This window comes from Phaethon aethereus (assembly GCF_964289735.1).
Source record: "Phaethon aethereus genome assembly, chromosome: 4".
Taxonomy (NCBI): domain Eukaryota; kingdom Metazoa; phylum Chordata; class Aves; order Phaethontiformes; family Phaethontidae; genus Phaethon; species Phaethon aethereus.
Genome location: NC_138578.1, coordinates 50,757,022 through 50,775,773, shown reverse-complemented (window position 1 = coordinate 50,775,773; position 18,752 = coordinate 50,757,022).

Here is an 18,752-nt window from a genome sequence, read left to right as displayed (position 1 = left end):
CCCCATGTGCAACCCTTTTGTGCATTTTGTCAGCACCAAGAAGAACAAAATTCACTTATTATTTATGTATCACTCTAGTCAAGATATAACATACTTTGCAGGCATCAGTACTAATGATTTTTATCTTGAAAATCCATTGTATAAACAGAAAACTTCACAGGATATAGAATAAACGTGGGAAAGCCAGTAATCTGCACTACTATTAGTTGGGACTTCTATCTTGCATGGGTGACCTAGCAACTTGGCAGCAGTTCTAGGGCTCAGAACTACAGTCTAATTCCCACGAGTTACCACCATATGTCAGCAGAAGATTGGAACCGCCACTGTGCAGGTACAGCTCATGCATTTCCCCTATTTGTGGCGGCCAACAAGTACACACACAGTCTGTTACCATGGCTGGGATGGAGCACACTCAGAGCCTTTACACTGACTTCTCCATGCAGCTTTCAGGAAGGAATCTGCTCCCTTCCCTTCCCTTCCCTTCCCTTCCCTTCCCTTCCCTTCCCTTCCCTTCCCTTCCCTTCCCTTCCCTTCCCTTCCCTTCCCTTCCCTTCCCTTCCCTTCCCTTCCCTTCCCTTCCCTTCCCTTCCCTTCCCTTCCCTTCCCTTCCCTTCCCTTCCCTTCCCTTCCCTTCCCTTCCCTTCCCTTCCCTTCCCTTCCCTTCCCTTCCCTCCCCTCCCCTCCCCTCCCCTCCCCTCCCCTCCCCTCCCCTCCCCTCTCACAGTTTGAAGTGTTCCAAGGAAGGAGAGAGGAATTTTTAACTGAAGGAGTTTAAAAAGAGAAAAAGCAAGCTGCAAGTCTTCTGAACTTTCAGTCTGAATGGAAATAGTCACTTCTGTTTCCATAAAACTCAGAAAACATGCATAAATACATTTTCTACATATGGTTATAAATTTATATGTATTATGCATTTATATTTATTGCCTAAATCTTAGCATTGAAACACAGAGAAAGGAATCATGTTCATTAATCATATTTGACAAATACTCAGCAGTGAGGGCTAGATACATTGTGATGTGATGTAGAGTCACTTTGTTCTTATGTAGACCAGCAAAGTGCCTGTGATATACCTTCATGTGCACGATAGCTGTGCAGGCTATTGCAGAGCCGCTGCAAAAAAATAGAGTGGAATAGAGAATCTGGGTGTGGAATTTGACCATACAGAATCAAACGTTGCATTTTGTATCTGGTAATCCGATGTGGTGCACTGCCAAGGAATCACAGGAAGACCATATGTTCACTGCACAGAGAAGGATACATGGTGAAAGACACAGTAAGCAAAACCAGGCAAAGACGTTTAACACTAGGCTTTTCTATGGTTCTATCTGCGCAGAGAAAATCAGAAAGCTCGGTAGAAGAGAACCAGAGGGCTTGTAACAAAATGTGAACCTCTAACTTTTCTCTTCCACACAGTGACATCCTTGCAATCTCCCCCACGTCAGTTTTGTATCCCGAAGTACTGAAAGTGAAGTCGGTATCATACTATCCATTATCCTTAATCTCACCACTTTATAAAAGCTATGATAAAAATTTTCTATGTTTTTTCCTGTGTTTCAGACAGAAACAGATTTTTTATCAGAAATAAAAATCCCCTCTTTTTATTTCAGAAAAAGGACAGTGAAACAAAAGTGGAGGCGTGGAAGTCCTGAACAGGAACAGTTAGCTGGAGTTATACGCTTGTTTACAGAAAAAACAGATGACCAATGCCCTTACAACAAATATAATCAGCAGTTTCAATAGAACTTGCTTGTTAAACTGATTCATAGCTTTGCATGGTGTAATGACTTTATTGCCATTTATTACAGAGGGACATGAGATAACAAGAGATGCTTTATCTTTTCTTTATGTTTTTCAGACAATGGCATTATTTGTTAACAGGGTTTGATGATAGAAACAGCAAAGTCAGCTACAGCATGGATTAACATGAACAGTAAACACTTCCTGAATGTTTCATTCAAAGCTAAAAGATAACAAGCATGGTTTTGAACCAGGGGATGGAGGTTTACAGTCAGTTGGAGGGATAATTTCCAGAATGCCTAGAAAATGACAGTCCAAGATAGTTTAAATTAATTATAAATAGCAAATAATAGATTGTTTGCTTGTTTTCTAGAAATAAAGAAACACTTTTGTGGGTGATTGATAAGTTTTAAGTTAACTTAAGTGTGAAAAACTGCAATGCCTATGAAGTCTAAATAATTATTAAATTTTACTTGAAAGAATTCAGATATGCCATTGTTTTTGCATATGTGTAGAAAACAATGTTAAAAAATCACAAATATAAAAGAAATTGATGTAAACTAAGTAACTGCTGAATATACATTCATTCAGTTAGTCACATTTAACCTTCTTAAAATACACTGGCTGTATACACACAAGCTGAGTGAAAGTGCTGCAAGTCCCAGGAAAAATAAAAAAGTTTCTCACATGTTTTTTCCCAGTGAACAAGACATACTTCCAGTTAAACCTTATCCCATTATCGTCACAGACCACGACTGGTAAGCAGCCACAGCTGGTAGTTTTACTTCTAATGCCACGGGTCCAGACTGGGCAAACTGAAATGTGACCGTAATTGTTACCACAAGGAGTTTATGGTCATAGTTACAGATCACCTCTCAGAAAAAGAGGTGAATATAGGTAAAACAAGGAGGTGTGCTCGTGGTACATGCTGCTCCAACATTGGATCAGCAATGCAGCCAGTGCCAATGTGGGACCTTACAGGAGGGCAAGTTGGTTTTATTTAAAGTAAAAACTAAATAAGCCATATTTTGCTTATTGCTCTCTCACAGTCTCACAGTCACAAGTACCAGACAAGTGTGTTTAATCAGTCTGTCCAGCTGTCAGGCACCAGGGCAGGGGTGGGTGTTCAAGTGTCCGGATAGCCATTGGATTGTGCAATGCTTGTATCCAGCTGTTGGGTCCTTTGCAATGCTCTGGAGCACAGGGGTAGCCAGCTGCCAAGTCCTTCTCACCTCCCCAGGCTGTTCGTAGGCTGGCACCCACGTGCAGGTTTCAGGTATGTCTTTCTGGACCTCTTGGAGCTGACAGTCACCTGTGTCTCCATTGTGTCCCACCTCTGTGAATCGCCAGGGTTTGTTCACTGTTCTTTGTCTCAAGACCCATCTGTCCTGTGAAGCTGCCAGTAGATGGGCTGGGATCTTGATGACGTGCTGATGTGGGTGCCAGTGATGCAGACTGTGCTGAGATCCCCGTCCCTGCTGTGTGTCCCTTTCGGTGCCTCCCACAGCCAAACCTTCCCCTTTGTTCTCCATTCACACCGTCTCAATCTTTCTATGACAATTCACCACATGCTGGGCTTACACCTAGTCAGTACAAATATTATGGAAAACAACCAGTATTTGCAGGCAGGTAAATTCAATCATTATCAAGCGGTGCTCTAAATTTTACCATTTTTCTGAAATATCACACTAGGTGCACCAGAACACCTACTATGTAGGCAGATTCTGCACACACTGCAGACCTTTTGCACTCATGTTGAAAAAATCTGATTAGAAATACACTAAGTAACACGTTTCAGAAAAGAAACTTACTTCTTCTGGAGAACTTTCATGTCATGTGGGGATCCTTTTGTCCCATTCATTCCTGTTTCTGGATATGGGACGACACAGCACAGTTTAGACTTCTCTGCTTCTAGGCCCTTCAGAATAACTGAAAGCAAGTCAGAAAGCCATCTGGGCTGCTTTAGCAGCAGCCCTGAAATTGGCAACATGATAAGAATAACATTTATGCAACCTTCTGGACCCCTTCAGTCTCCTTCTAATTACCCTGCTGGGCAATATTGTTTTCTTCTTCTGATGAACTCACCCAGAGAATTTATTTAGGAAGAGCTAATAAAGATCCATATGTACTACAGAGTAAAATTACATTCAATCACTGTTGGAAGCATTTTACATCTACTGCTTTTTACTGCACCTAACAGTAGTACTCTATCCCATAATGACGCAGTAACTGTGCTTTATCGCTTTCCAAATGCAGCTTGCGGGGGTGGGGTATTCTGCATACACCGAATTTCTGCAAAAACTCTTTCTTACTTATTGATATGTCTTGCAAAGATAAATGCAAAGACAGTTGCAGACATATTTGTGCTAACACAGAAATGTTACAGCAAGCAATTCCTCAATCTCGTGTGACCACAAAAAGATAAATGAACTGCAAAACATCTTTACTGACTTCATTTGCAGAGGTCAGTCATTTGCCCATTCGTTAGGTATCTATGCCAGACCATTCACCAATACATCTGGTTGAGATTAAGATGGTCTCAAAGATTATCTGTATATAGCAAAATCTGAGAGTCCCTGGATGAAAATAGTTTGCAGGTATGGCAAAGAAGGACATAGCTGAATATGCAAGATAAAAGAAATGGTTGCTGTTCAAAAATAGAAATATTTCTCTAACATCAGCTTGCCTCATATTTAAAATAGCTCAATATGTAGGCAAAGCTTAGGTAGCTACAGCTGTTTTGGGTTTTGCTTTCTTTTAATTTATTGTTTCCCCTTTCCCATCTGTATACTGTATACAGTAAGCTTATCAACAGAAGCACATAATTTCTACTGTCATTTCTAATGCTTTGTGAAAAGACGCATTCATTTTTAGCCTTGCTGTCTATGGAAATGAGCTTAATGAAATCGGTCTAACAGCTTTAGAGCCCACTGGCATATATCAGCCAAACCTTACACAGAAAGAGAGACCAGAGGGAGTTATATTCCTGCAAGTGAAATGAAAAGGAGTGGCAGGATGTTTTGGAGAAAGGTTTTGAGAGTGGCTTTCCCAGGTGCCTTCAGAGATGTAAAAGCAACAGCATGAACTTTTGCCTTGTTAAGGGACCAGAGAGTGTGCACAAAGAAACCTATAAAAAAATCAGTCTGAACTTTCAATCAATCTTTCCATACAAGAGGATAGGGATAGCAGGCTGAGGAAATTGTTCCTAGCAGTTGATTTACAAATATAAGCCAAGTTTTAACACTAAGATATGTCTTGTTTATAAATAGATTTTCATCAAAGTTGAAGTATTTTGTGAATTTGTCTTCCTTTTAAATGTTTCATGAAAACAAAATTGTAAAGAGCACCTGTCATGCTATTTGGTTTCTTTGATTTTTTAAATTAAAACAAAGCTAAATTCCTTTTATTTACAACCTGTTCATTAATATAGATTGGTAAAGAAAAGAATTAAAAACTACCAGTGGAAAAACAGACTTAGGCTTTGCCTGCAGTGCTTTTAATGGTAACTATTGAGAGTTAAGAATCTGGCACAAACCCAAAAGCTAACTGTTCTTGGAATACATATTTTTAATGGAAATTTGCCAATGAGATAGTCTATCACTCTAACCCTGATGTCTTAAAATTGAATATAACATGCAAATGTTAAGGTCTTCTGGCTCTTAATGTCTAAAAGTTCCTGGGGTAATTTGTGTTGTTTTTATTAGCTCTCGGTATAAGGTCATATTTGGCCGCCTAGCACTGTCACGAGTGCGATGTCTGAGAACCGTGGCACTAGCTTTTCCTTTGCTTCTATCTTGGCCCTTTTATAGCAGCTTGGGTTTAGAGCCAGAAGGAAAACTGAGTCCCTTTACAGGGAATCAGTAACTGTTCTCCCATGGCAATTGTGACGAGCAAAATCTCATGTTATCTCATGCAAATATGTACACTTCTGTCAAGTCTCTAAAATGACATCTGTGGTGTAACTGATATATTTTAATTTAACCATTTACTTAGGCAAAATGGCACTAACTAATGTTTCTCACCAGCAACACATTACTAAGCATTGTACAAAAACTGTCTACTAATCCTTATAATGCCCCTTTGAAGATAGTTAAGTTTGAACACGGAGCACTGACTCACTGTGCAAAGTCCAATTACCTAAATGTCCTGCTTGATATGGTAAATTTTAATCCTTTGATTTGAATGATCATGAGCATTAGGGAAATGCATTTCATTAATGCAACATTTTCACTCAAGAATTAGGCCAATTGGAATGAAGATTTCATGTAGACCACTTCTCTGTACGCACAGTAAGTCCTCTTCTGTCTATATTTTTCCATTTTTAGATGGGATTATACTGTTTTAGAGATGTTCTTTACATCTGATGGTGTAATAGTCAAACAGTTAAAGGAATTTTATTAATTCTGAAAGGTTGAATAAGTGCCCCTCAAAAAGAACATTTCTGTGTAATAAAAGAAATATTTGCTTCTGTTACAAAATGATTTTGGGTTGTCTTAGAAATTGAACTTTTCAGGTCACTTGCTATGAAGTAATCTTGTTTGTATTACCATTTTTTTCCTTTCTTTTTCTTCTTTCCTCCCTTCGGCTAGCTCTCTTGGATAAATTCACATCTCTATCATAAATGGAGTAAAGGAATTCAAATCAACATTACCGTAAGTTATTCACTTAAGCAGTTTTAAATTCTTAAGTAATGTATGGTTGTTTGAAAGTGATATGTATTAAAATGAAAGAGTGAATATGTGAGGATTTTGGGTAACTTTTGAAAAGTGAATCTGAAGCTGAGTTATAAAAGACGAAATGGGAAGCTGATATGAAAGAGTCTGATGTCTTCCAAAAATTTTAATGTAACACTGAAGGGCACCACATATGAATATTGTGTTAATTGTTTTTATAGCTGGGGATTGTTTCTAGTCTGTATTTGTAACACCTGTTGAGTGTTGAGCCTCAACTCAGGGAATTTAATTTAATATAAATTATTGTCAGTTAAGATATATTTTTAATTACTCATGTCATTACTCATATATTTTTAATTCATGTATTGGGGAAAAAAGAGAAGGCAAACAATCAAAAAAACATTTAAGGAAACACCTTTCAAACCCTTTTCCATGTCAGCTTCACTTTTTCACCACATTACTCAGTGACAGGATGGGCATCGTAGGAGGTTGGGGTCTGTGTGTAATGTTTTATTTCTTCTTCAATTCCTTGATTCTTACTCATTTTCCTTCTTTGACTCTTGCTTCTTACTTCTCCCCTGATCTCGCAAGGAACTCCAAGGGCTGCAGTCCCCCAGCGGCACTGCAATATTTTTCCATGACTGTGTCTCCAGCTGTTTCCCCACAATATCCCCTTCTACATGTCTCCTTTGTGCCTCCCCATGTGTGTCTACTGCCCTTTCTGAAAAACATTTAAGCAGAGGCACCATATGCTTCTCTGGCTGCTGGCAGTTTTGGTATACAATGGGCCATTCCATCCATGTCAGAGCCACCTTGACGTGGTACAGGGGATGACACAGGGTACCTGGCACTCCACCGCTGCCCAAACCCGCCCGTTATGCCTAATACATTTCACCCCTTGCCTCTCAAAACACTGTGTGAATGTGTATCCATTATAAAGTCTACTTTTAATATCATCATCGTCTTAGCATGCATACTTTACAAACGCTGCCCTTCCATCTGGACAATAGGGTTGACATTGTAAGACCATGTGCATATGTTTAACCTTCCAAGCAGAGAAGGTTATGGAAGCTAACATTATAAAAAAAAAGATCATGTATCATGTATCTGCTGCAAACTTCACACCTTGCCCCTGCAAACCACAAAACTGGAAAGTTTACAGCAGTCTGAACACCTATCCATTACAATCTCCACTCTTTGTATCTATGGGCTAGATTATTTGGTTTAACATTATAATAACCTGACCTCATATTAAAAATTTCAGGCCTTGTCTCAACCCAACACACAGCCGAAAACATTACAGCAGTTTGAATATTCATCCATTACAAAGTCAAATCTTTTTCCCTACGTGGGGTTATCACCTCCTTTGCTGGAGCAGCAGGATCGGGCCATTGCTTATCAAGTCCCCCCATCAGCAAATCCCAGAGCCCTCTTGACTGGCACGGCGCCCCAAACTCACCGGAGCGAAGTTCTCCTGAGCCATGGGCTCTAACCCAGCACCTGCATAGCCCTTGCATAGGCATCTCCTTTGGGCAGTGGCTGTAGGCAGCCCTCATTTCATTAATTCCACCCGCAGTAAAGGATCACTGCATGATGCTTTCTATAGAAGATTAAATTTGATAGGCTTCATATCACACTCTCTCTGAAAATACTGTGTGGTAGAATTATTTTAGGTCCGGATACATGTCTGTTTCCTACCACAAACTGGGAAAAGAAGAAAAGAGAAGAATTAGTTTAAAGACAGCCAGCTTCAAAATAAACTTTAAGCTTCAGATCTCAGGCTCTAGTCAAAAAGAAGCATATTAATGAAACATTATCACTTTTAATTAGTTTTTTTAAGTACTAAACTGCCATTAAAAAAAGAGAGAGAGAGTTGTAAGTTTTAGCTTATCAGTGACTATCTATAAAGCATACAGTAACATTCAACCATTAAAACCACTCTTTGGGAGGAGCATTACTGATGCCTTAATTAAAAAAAAATATGTGTAGGTTAGAAAACAAAACGGCAGCAGATGACAGCAAAAGAAAACACCCTCACCTTCACTCAGATGTGAATGAGCTACCAACTACAAAACAAAAAAGAAAGTCTTGAAAAAATGCACTGTTTTGCAAAGTTACCTTTGGCCTGTGTATTGTAATATGTCTTTACAAAGCAGTAGCATTTAAGTGGGTTAGAAAGATACTTATTTTTATTTACTCTCGGGCTGTACCACATAGTTTACACCAGAGTACATAGTCTGGTCATGAAAGAGAAAACGGATGATGCCAGAAAATTCTGTTTCAATGTTTAAAAGATGCTTTCACAGAAACTGATTACTGAGGAGGATGCTTGGATAATCTTGACCAAAAAAAAAAAAAAAAAATCAGTTTATGCTTCCAGAGTAAGCAAAAGGTATCTTTGTCACCAAAAAGCCATATGAAATGTCATTAATTCGACAGCTTCAGAAACCAGTTTGAAGATTACTTAGCAGTGCTAAGTGAAAGGCTGGAAAACCACCTCTTTGGTGAATGTGCAAAATGAGCCATCCCAGGCATTCACATCAGCTGTGCAGCTGAACCGTGCTACAAATATTGGAGAGTACAAGATCTCACTGAAAATGGAGCTGCTGGCTGTGCTTGCTCCACCAGTATCACATGCTATGGCATCTTCTTTAATGTGGACTCCAGAGCTGTATCTCACCCTCAGAGGATTTTGTTTTATACACAGTTCAGAAATAAATTTATCTCCCTTTGAACTCCCGTCTCTGAAATCATATTTTGATTCTAAAGGAACTTCCTTTTGACAAGACTGGTACCTTATTATGCTGGCATAAGAAGGGTTGTTCACATATCAAGAACAATTTTCATCCACTTTAATAAATTGAGGAAGACCATTTTTTAACCCTCTGTATTTTTTCCTGTTGATATATGCAGGCAAGTCCTGGGTTTTTTCCTAACCTGCTTCAAAGTCCTAACTCTTTATGCCACTCCCAGTCAATGGACAGCATTGTGAATAACTGGTAAATTGTAATAAACTAAGCTATATTAATGATGAAATAATATTGGGTATGGCTAAGGTGTAGAAGTAACACAAAAAGTTAGTGGCAAGCCAGCAGGAGAGGGAATATCCCACTCCATCAATTAAAACAAGGTCAAGGACCCAGAAATTAATCGAACAGGATCATTTATCAGTGACAGGAATAGGAAACAAGGGAGAAATAAACAGTGCAGTGTCTGAAGCCGAAAATAGGACATCATCGCTTAACTAAATTTCAAGGGAATTTTCTGTTTAAAACAAAAAAATATTCCTTATATTTTAGTCACTTTGAAACCACTTTGGCTATCTGAACTGATTTGGAGAAATAATCACTACTGAACGAAAGCTTAAATTTGGAAAAGATTTGGGAAGCCACCTCTTGCCTCACTGACCTCCAGCTAACATTTCTGCTCTCTCTTTTGTAGTGCCAAACTCATACTTCTGATTTGACACACCCATGATGGTAGCTAGTCCTGAAAATTTACATGCTCAGCCACTTCCACTATGTCATAGGTTTTGAATGAGGTTGGTGGATAGTCTTTTCTTATATGAAATATACCTCAAAGGAAATAAATGTAAAGGCTTTGATCATGCTAATAAAAGCCATGGACACCGATTATCTTGCTAAGAAAAGGAAAGTTTAATCTCTTTTCAAATTTTGACAATAACTTAATGAAATGATATTTTTTTGTTAGAAGGAGACAGAAAACAATCAATGATTTAAAATGGATTAAAAATGTATTACACTATACAATAACTGTATATCATTATTAATAAAAATATATTCCCTAGATAACATTTGTATAGTGCACATTTTATTACCAAAGCACTTCAGTGATCATAGAGTCATAGAATCCTTTGGGTTGGAAGAGACGTTTAAAGGCCATCTAGTCCAACCCCCCTGCGATGAGCAGGAACATCTTCAACTAGATCAGGTTGCTCAGAGCCCCATCCAACCTGACCTTGAATGTTTCCAGGGATGGGGCATCAACCACCTCTCTGGACAACCTCTTCTAGTCTTTCACCACGCTCATTGTGAAAAATTTCTTCATTATATCTAGTTTAAATCTACCCTCTTTTTGCTTATATCAAAAAACATTATTATGTTCTTCTGCAATAAATAAATTTTATTCATATGTTATTGATGCAGAAAGAGAAAGAAGAATGTCAACATTGCAAGCTGCAGCATCCTATCCAATATACCTCAGTGCAGATAATGGAACTTATGCTGAAGAGTTACTCAATATCCGAACATCCGCAACTCAATCTGAGGTTAATGGCTACAGATGTTCAGCATTACAGGAAATTAAACGTACCTCAGGTTCATGGTCTAATTCAGAGGCTTCTTATAATTACTTTTTTTCTGGGTGATTTACATTAGGTGAAAAAAGTCATCCAAATCAGAGCACTGGTTTGATTTCATGTGTGCCAGATTCATGTAGAAATCCCTATTATGTAAAAAAAGAAATAAATTATCATTACATGTTCATGATAAAATCTGAATTATTCCAAAATTCACAGGTTTCTTAAAAAGTTTACTAAAAAAAAATCATATCCTTTGTAGCTGGTTAGACCTTTCTCTGCCCCATAATCTATGAGCTGGCTCGATGAAAATGCAATTAAATGCCTGTTGTTAAAAATAAGTAGAAAGTAACAAATAATTATCAGTGCAACAAAAGGAGACAAATTACTTCATGAACCTGCTACCACTAATTCACAGAGTATAAAGACATCTCATTTTTTAAAACATAATTTCTTCATCTACCTACCATTTGACATCTACATTTACATTTTCTGATCATTTATAGATAAATAGTACTCCTGTTTTTAAGGGAAAGGAGCTGGTCTTAGCTGTTGGCTATAAAATATCAATTGTGGCCACATCTTGCTAGCAGGATGATTTTGATCAGTCTTCCACATCTGTAGGTTGTGATGGGACTGCAGGGAAGACAGTATCAACATACTCATATAGAACATAATCAGACAAATGCAAACTTTCTCCTGACAGATCCATACTGCCATGAAGATGCTTCTTTTTTTAAATCCTGAGGGCTGTAAAGCAGTAGTTGAATTGAACACTAGTGTAACAGTATTACTCGTTTTTCAGTGCTGCATGCAGGTCAAAAGCTGTTATTTTCCATAAAGGTTTATGGTTTTGCACTTTGGACAGTTATATGGGTTTGTGGCTCACTGGGTTATATAGGCAATTTTGGACTTAAATGTACTCCAGGGCTCATGTATAAATTAGCTACTTGATTGCAAAGAGTAAAGATTTTGATTAGTAGGTGGATAAAAGGGATCTTGCTTCACAGGATTAATAATGCTGGTGAACCTTTCTGGCAGGGCTGGGTGTTAATATTTGATCGACCATATTGTTCTGGAGTGGTTACAGCCAAAATGTGTTAAAAAGTTACCCCCCCCACCCCGTTTACCCTCAGATTATTGCTGTCCTTTATCCAGATGTGACCCTACCTCGGCATAACTGTCCGTTTAATTGCTCCCTGGTGTAGTTCTATCAAAATGATAATATTTTAAACCCAACCCAGAACATTCATACTGTTAAAATATTCACACTAGACTGATGAATCAGTTTGACGGAACTGGCTGAGGGAGTGACTGCGTATATATGGTTATTCTGGTAAAGCAATAGATCCTTCTTTGTCATGGGAAGAGAGTAAGGATAGTCAGAGCCTAGGTAAATAGTCTCCTAACCCAGCTCAACTGCAATTACAACAGTATCTCTACCCACACCTCTGATTCCTGCTCGTGGATCTGTTATAGAAGTATGCTTATTTGCCCTTGAGGAGTTGTACTGTTTTAGGGCAGAGTTGTTTTTTTCTGTGACTTACTGATGCCCAAGCAGATCTTCAGAAAATTTTCATTGTAAAGCACCTACATATCTATCTCAGTAGGTGGGCTGCCTTCCATGTGTCTGTGTATAATACACACGTATACTTGCTGTGAGAGGCAGACTTTTCTATTACTTAGATTACCTTTGATAGCTAAGGGGTAAATGAAAATACTGTGAGGATAAATCATAGCAAAATTAAATCAGTCAAGAAGCAAATTAATTTTCATCATTTTTTTTTTAATGGCTACGTATAAGCTTCTAAATTTGTGCCTCGTAATCTAAGCAAATGAGCTTATTGCAAAAGTACTGAATGCCATTACAAAGGCAGAGGGAGAAGGAATTTGTCCGAGGCCAGAAATCTTTCTGCAGTGGTAGTTTGGTAGGTAGTGAATGAGCTAGATGCATCAAGTATAATAAAACAGTAGGTCAGATATTGTCAGCAAAATTATTTGCTGCCAGTAATAAGATGTGATCTTGTGCCTCCAGGGTCACAGACTGTGTGTGGCTTTCTCTTTCTAATCTGAAGCTCTGGAGAATCTCAGCTTTAGCTGGACTTGGCTCTAAATTCTTGGGATCTTAGTTGTCCACCAAAATAATATTTAGGGCATGAATGGGAGTAAATTGGTGTGATTATGGGCAAATTTCATTGAATGTAAGATATTCTGAATCTTTCAGTTAGGAATCAATAAAACTATAACTGTCAGAAAATGTTAGAGGAATTGAACTAAAATCTTAAGTAATTATATTTATTAGATAATGACTCAGAATGAACAACTTTGATGTGCTATAAATGAACTTTTCTTACCTCCTTGTCATTTAAGTGTCCGTCAGGTATAGTTCTGATATAGATTTAAGCTGTTCTTGACTACCTTTTTGATATCAGCATTCATTGTGGTCCCACACTTTCACTCTTCATATAACAAAGCTCAGTCTACAGAAACACTTAAGTCTAATTACATTACTGCTTTTTTATGGGTAGAAAGGGCTTAAGAATATTTTTTTCCTCTTTGATAGTTTTATAGTTTCAATATTTTTTTTCCTTCATTCATTCTTTTGTTCTTTTCTCTATGTTTCTGACTTTGAGGTATGTGAATTCACAAACCTTCCCCTTACAATCTTTGTCTATGTGTACACATTTCTGCAAAATATTTTGGCCTTGTTGAAACAGTGAAATGTCTGAGAATAAGCCTAATCCAGTTCTGACTGGGAACTCCTGACCTCAGAATCTAAACCTACATATTTTATAAAAGGACCTCATCTGCATGCGTTATACCAAACTGTGAAATATGCTTCCAGATATGTATGATTACAATACCTACTAGGACGTGCAAATTCACAAAAGTGGATAAATAATCAGCCTTTGAAAATTATGTTTACAATTGCTTTTTCTTTTCTTTTCTTTTTTTTTAAATATTGTCTTTCATAGTTTTTTAGAAAGCTATAATAACCGTGATGCCAAGGACAGTCTGGAGTAAAAATGATAGGATTATTATTAATTTGAATACATAGTTCCACTAAAATGCTCATGACTTTTACATCCCGTTAGTCCATGGTGGTGAGTCAAGTGAAATCACAAAGCTATGTAACTTCAGACTAAAAATAAACTTTATCAACATGAAAGAGGTTTTATTGCTCATAATATCCTACACACATTGATTCCGTCCAGATACAGTAGTAAGGCACTACTTTAGTAGTCATTTAGTATGACACTAAAGAATGTAGTTTATTTTTAGGAAGCACTGTTTTTCGCTTTAATGTCAAGACTTTGCACTTTTGCACTAGTAAAAATAATTACATAATGGAGAACACTTAAATACTCATGACTAATTATATTATTTTATTGGTATAATGAGTAGTATCCCTATGTACATGTATCTTAATAGTAAAACAATTTTACAAACAAGGTGACAGAACAGCTATTAAATTGTCGGTATGAAAGGTTAAACTAAAAATATTCTTCATTCCCTGTTCTGTGAACTGAGATTTAAAATAAGAAGTTATAGAAGATTTTAGCAGAGAACATATCTTGCCTATGTAATATGTATTTAGGGATATTTAAAGGTAATGATTAAATAAGGCAGGAAATATTAAAACTCAAGTACTCCTAAGTCCATTGCATGAAAAATGTTCTATACTGCACAGATATGGGCTTCTGTCTGGTCTATATGTCTATCTCAAAGCCTTCTGAACTTCATATAGTTACTTCAATTACCTTTTAAGGAGGTAAATTAGTGAAGATGAACAAATTAAAAATGGGAGATTTTTATTGCAATTATTTTAACATGTGACTCAGAAAATGATGCTGTTGAAGAAAAAACAGAAATTTACTTTGATAGTGGAGGAGGGCAGACAATGTGACTCTCAAACTAAAAAGGAAACAAACTAATTCAACCCTTTATAAGTTTGAAAGAATGCTTTCTAATTCTTCTTCTGTATATTGTGATTTCAAAGTTCAGTCTTGTAAAGGGAAGTGGAAGTCAAAGGAGGCTGAGATTTGCCATACGGTTCCCAGATTCAATGAAGATTTTCTATTTTAGAAATCCTGCAGCAGGTCCTACCTTTACCCATGGATATTGGATTTAGGGTGGCCATTTTAGTAATTTATCTACATTTCTGAAATAACAGTAGAGAGGTTTTGTATGAAAATCATAGCCACACTAGTGCAACCCTTTTAGGAAGGAAGATTATTTGTGAATGCAATGTTGAAAGCCCTGGGATTGTAGGTCTTTGACACCTACACAATATGGGGGATGGCCTGCATGAAATTCTGAGCGATCTGATCTGGCCATGCCGTAACAATTGCTCTGCAATGGTATAATTACAGAGAAAATAGATAATTTTACTTACACACTCTTTTTGGTTCTGTCACACTGGGCTATCTTGCAGTCTGGACTGCAAATATCCATAAGGAGTTAAATACAGAAGTCTGTGGGGAGCAAATCTTTACAAACGTTTTCTAAACATCAGCATGCTTTAGAGCAGATGTTTTCTGTGTGCACAATACCATCCTCATAGACACTCTGACCTCAGCAAATGAATTGGTAGTACATACAAGCACAAACATTATTAATCAAAGTGACAGAGAACCTTCCTGTAAATTTATATTCTTTTTAAATTTCAATTTTTAAAAGAGATCTGGAAAGAGGTCTGTTGTGTTTTGATTTTCTGGTCATCGTCTTCACTTTTTTTTATGCCTAGCAATCTTACAATGATCAGCCAGAAAATTATTTGTAGCAGAGGACTAATAACAAAAATGCACATTTTAGAGTGGCTTAGTAACAGCCTCATTTCCTCTTTCTCCGCCCGCCCCCGCCCCCCCCAGTGAAAAGGGCAACGTAAAATGCTTTAGGCATTGGAGCCTTTGAGTGTAGGGGATGGCTTCGGAAAATCGTACCTGCTGGAGCTTCAGAGTAGCAGAAGCACAGTCCATCGGTGGTTTTGGACCCCTGGGTGTACACTCTTTGTGTTGACTGCCTTCCTGCTTCCACATCAGCATTCGGTCATCTCTCAGGTCCCGTGTGGAGACACTACCCTATACTCTGCGCCCGAAGGTTCTCAAGCCTGATTCTCAGACTTGTGGTTCTAACATGATCTCAGAGACATTCTCTCTAAAACACATGCAAAGCCTGAATGGAGATACTTCCGTGCGGATAAATACCAATAGGAATCAGATTCGGGGCATCTTACTGCAGCTCTTCAGTTCCTTCAAGGTAAAAGGGAGCACAGGATGTTTTGCAAGTTTTTTGTATGCCAAAATTGATATTGTCTTTGAACTGACCCTTCCCAAAGATGTACTGCGAACAACTCAGTTCAACAGCATTTCACAGTTATGGAACTCCACTCCTTATTTCTTACACAGACATCTGTGTCAGGGGACTGGCGAGGCTTTCACAGTTCTTGTTCTGATAGTCACATTACACCCTTAGCAATTTATTAATACTTAGTAAATTCCAATCTCTTTATTTCCTCCTCAGTTAAAATGAATTTTGTAAAAATTATTTTTTTTCTTCCCTACTTTTATTTCTTTTCAGGGGTTTGTTAGTGTATAGCTTCAGAAGGCTTATCTCCCCTGCATTCTTTTTGACACCTTCTTAATATATCTTAAAGCTAGTTTAATGCTTTGCCTGCCTGCTATTCTCAGTACACTTATTATCAATGATAGGTGTAATAGAAACAGTGTTACTGTTGAAAAATGGCTGGACATTTTGTGACTGTCATTTCACTGAGAAATAGGAGTTTGTTTAATTCATATGAAAAATACCAGCAGAAATAAAAGATCAAGAGGGATAAAAAATCAAAGCAATCTTTCTTCTTTTCAGATGCCAAATTGAGACTCCTCATGTACTTTAAACAATGATTTATTAGTCTTTTGAGATTAGAGAAGTTTGTGTCTTAAGCAGAAAGTTTTCTCATCCTAAAAATAAAAGAATAATAGCATAATGTACTGATTATTCTTGAAATTTAGATGTTAATGTGTTTTTATATGGAATTCCTTTTCATAGCTGTCACTACTTCCATGTACCCTGATGTAATAGTTGTAGTCCTAACAGGAGAGTAAATGAAATTATAAACATAGCAAAAAATATCATCTGTTAATGAGAAGAAATGTATTTTCAGCATAGCAACAAAATTACTGTTTTGCCATATCATTTTCCATTTCATTCATTATTTCATTTTTATCTGTCATCATCAGATTAGGTTTAGTTCCTGGGAAAATCTCCTGCAAAGACAAGACGACTTTCACTACATAGGGCAAGCTGAAAAAATGCATTGGTCTGTTTGCATATAGACTACACAGAGCTCAGCCACCTCAGTTCTGTCATATAATTAACCCTGGACAGGTTTTTGCATGTTTTTTGGTTTTGCATCTTTTCTTGTTTATCTCTTTCTCAGGATGCTAAAGAGTGAGAGAATACTTGAAACCCTTAAAATGTCAGAAAATACTCATTAGTATTCAGCTGAAAGACTAACTAGATTGTGACCGTTGTAGGTAAGCTGAAGACTGGTAGAACCAGAAAGCTTCTTTTCATTTGGACTTATCATCAAAGAAGAAAAAGAAGAAAAATTAAGAATGAGAAAATGGTCATGAAAAAACCTTACATTCCAGTCAATTAAATCTCCTATGTTTAGTTTTCTAAACATACCTTCTACTTCGCAAACGCTTGTATGTCTGTTTTTCCAATGATACCTGTTGGCCTAATAACTTTTCTCTGGACATCTTATCTTATTAAGGCATTTGCCACTGTCTATTCCTTTGTAGAGAACATACTAATTCAACAAAAAATGATGCAGTCTGAGAAACATTTGTTAGAGAATTTGTACTGATTCATTGTTTGATATTATTATGAAATAGGAGACAGTCACCAATTTTCACTGAATTTTGACTTGCTAGGTTTGTCTGTGGTTCATGTGTCAAGAACACTCTGAAATGACAAGAAGACAAGAGATGCAAGAAATTCTTGAAAAGCAGAATGAGATCTCTGTCTCTGCAGACTGCATATCTCAGTAATTATTGGAGAAACCACAGGGCCAGAAACTTAGCAGCTGTAAATCAGTGAAACTTCACTGAGCCCAACAGAACTACCTTAATTTACAGAAGCTGACTATTACAATATAATTTTAAAAGGTTTTATTTGCAAAACACTCTGCCTAACAGCAGGTGCAAAATGCTTTCTACAGTTTAAGCTATTTGTGAGAAATGAGACATACTGACTAAGAGGAAAGGATTTAGTGCAGTTCATGTGATGCTATTATCATGTGGTGATTAATTTAAAATGCACTTAAAATCTGCACAGCACTTGAAAACAACAATGAGTTTTGAATTGCCAGTTGTCTGAGGGGCAACTCATTATGCATTAGAAACAAAACTTCATTTTATATAAATGTTTCAGTGCTTCTCCTGGTATAATGCTCAATCAGGTACTTTTGTGCTTGTGCTCAACACAGCATTACACTCTTCAAATTCTGCAACAGATATAGGAAAGCTATGTAGTAACTCAAGCGTACTATCATTGCAAGAATTTTCGAATCTCAGCACATGAGCTGGTGGTGTTTCCTTCAATCTTCAGATGATTCAGACTTAGATCCACAAAATAACTCTGGTGTGTTGCCTATGTCTTGGCAACCTCTAATATAAACAGAACAAAGATGCCATGTCAAACTCACAGCATTGTATGAATACAAAAAAAGTGCCATTAAATAGTATATGCTCATCATTAAGGAGTAATACTATCTCATTCAATAGAATAACATTTCGTGTGATATCAAACAGTAACTATAAAGAATGTCTATTTTAAACTGGAAAATGTTTTCAACAGTGCTTTAAAACTCCAATATTATAGTTTCTAACTATCAACCTGTTTTAACCATTTCTCTGCTTATGGTAACATTTCATCAAATGGAGGCTCAGTTTTGTTGAGATTCCCTTATGTAGAACAATCAGGGGAAAGAATAATTGCTAGGACTGAAGTTTAAG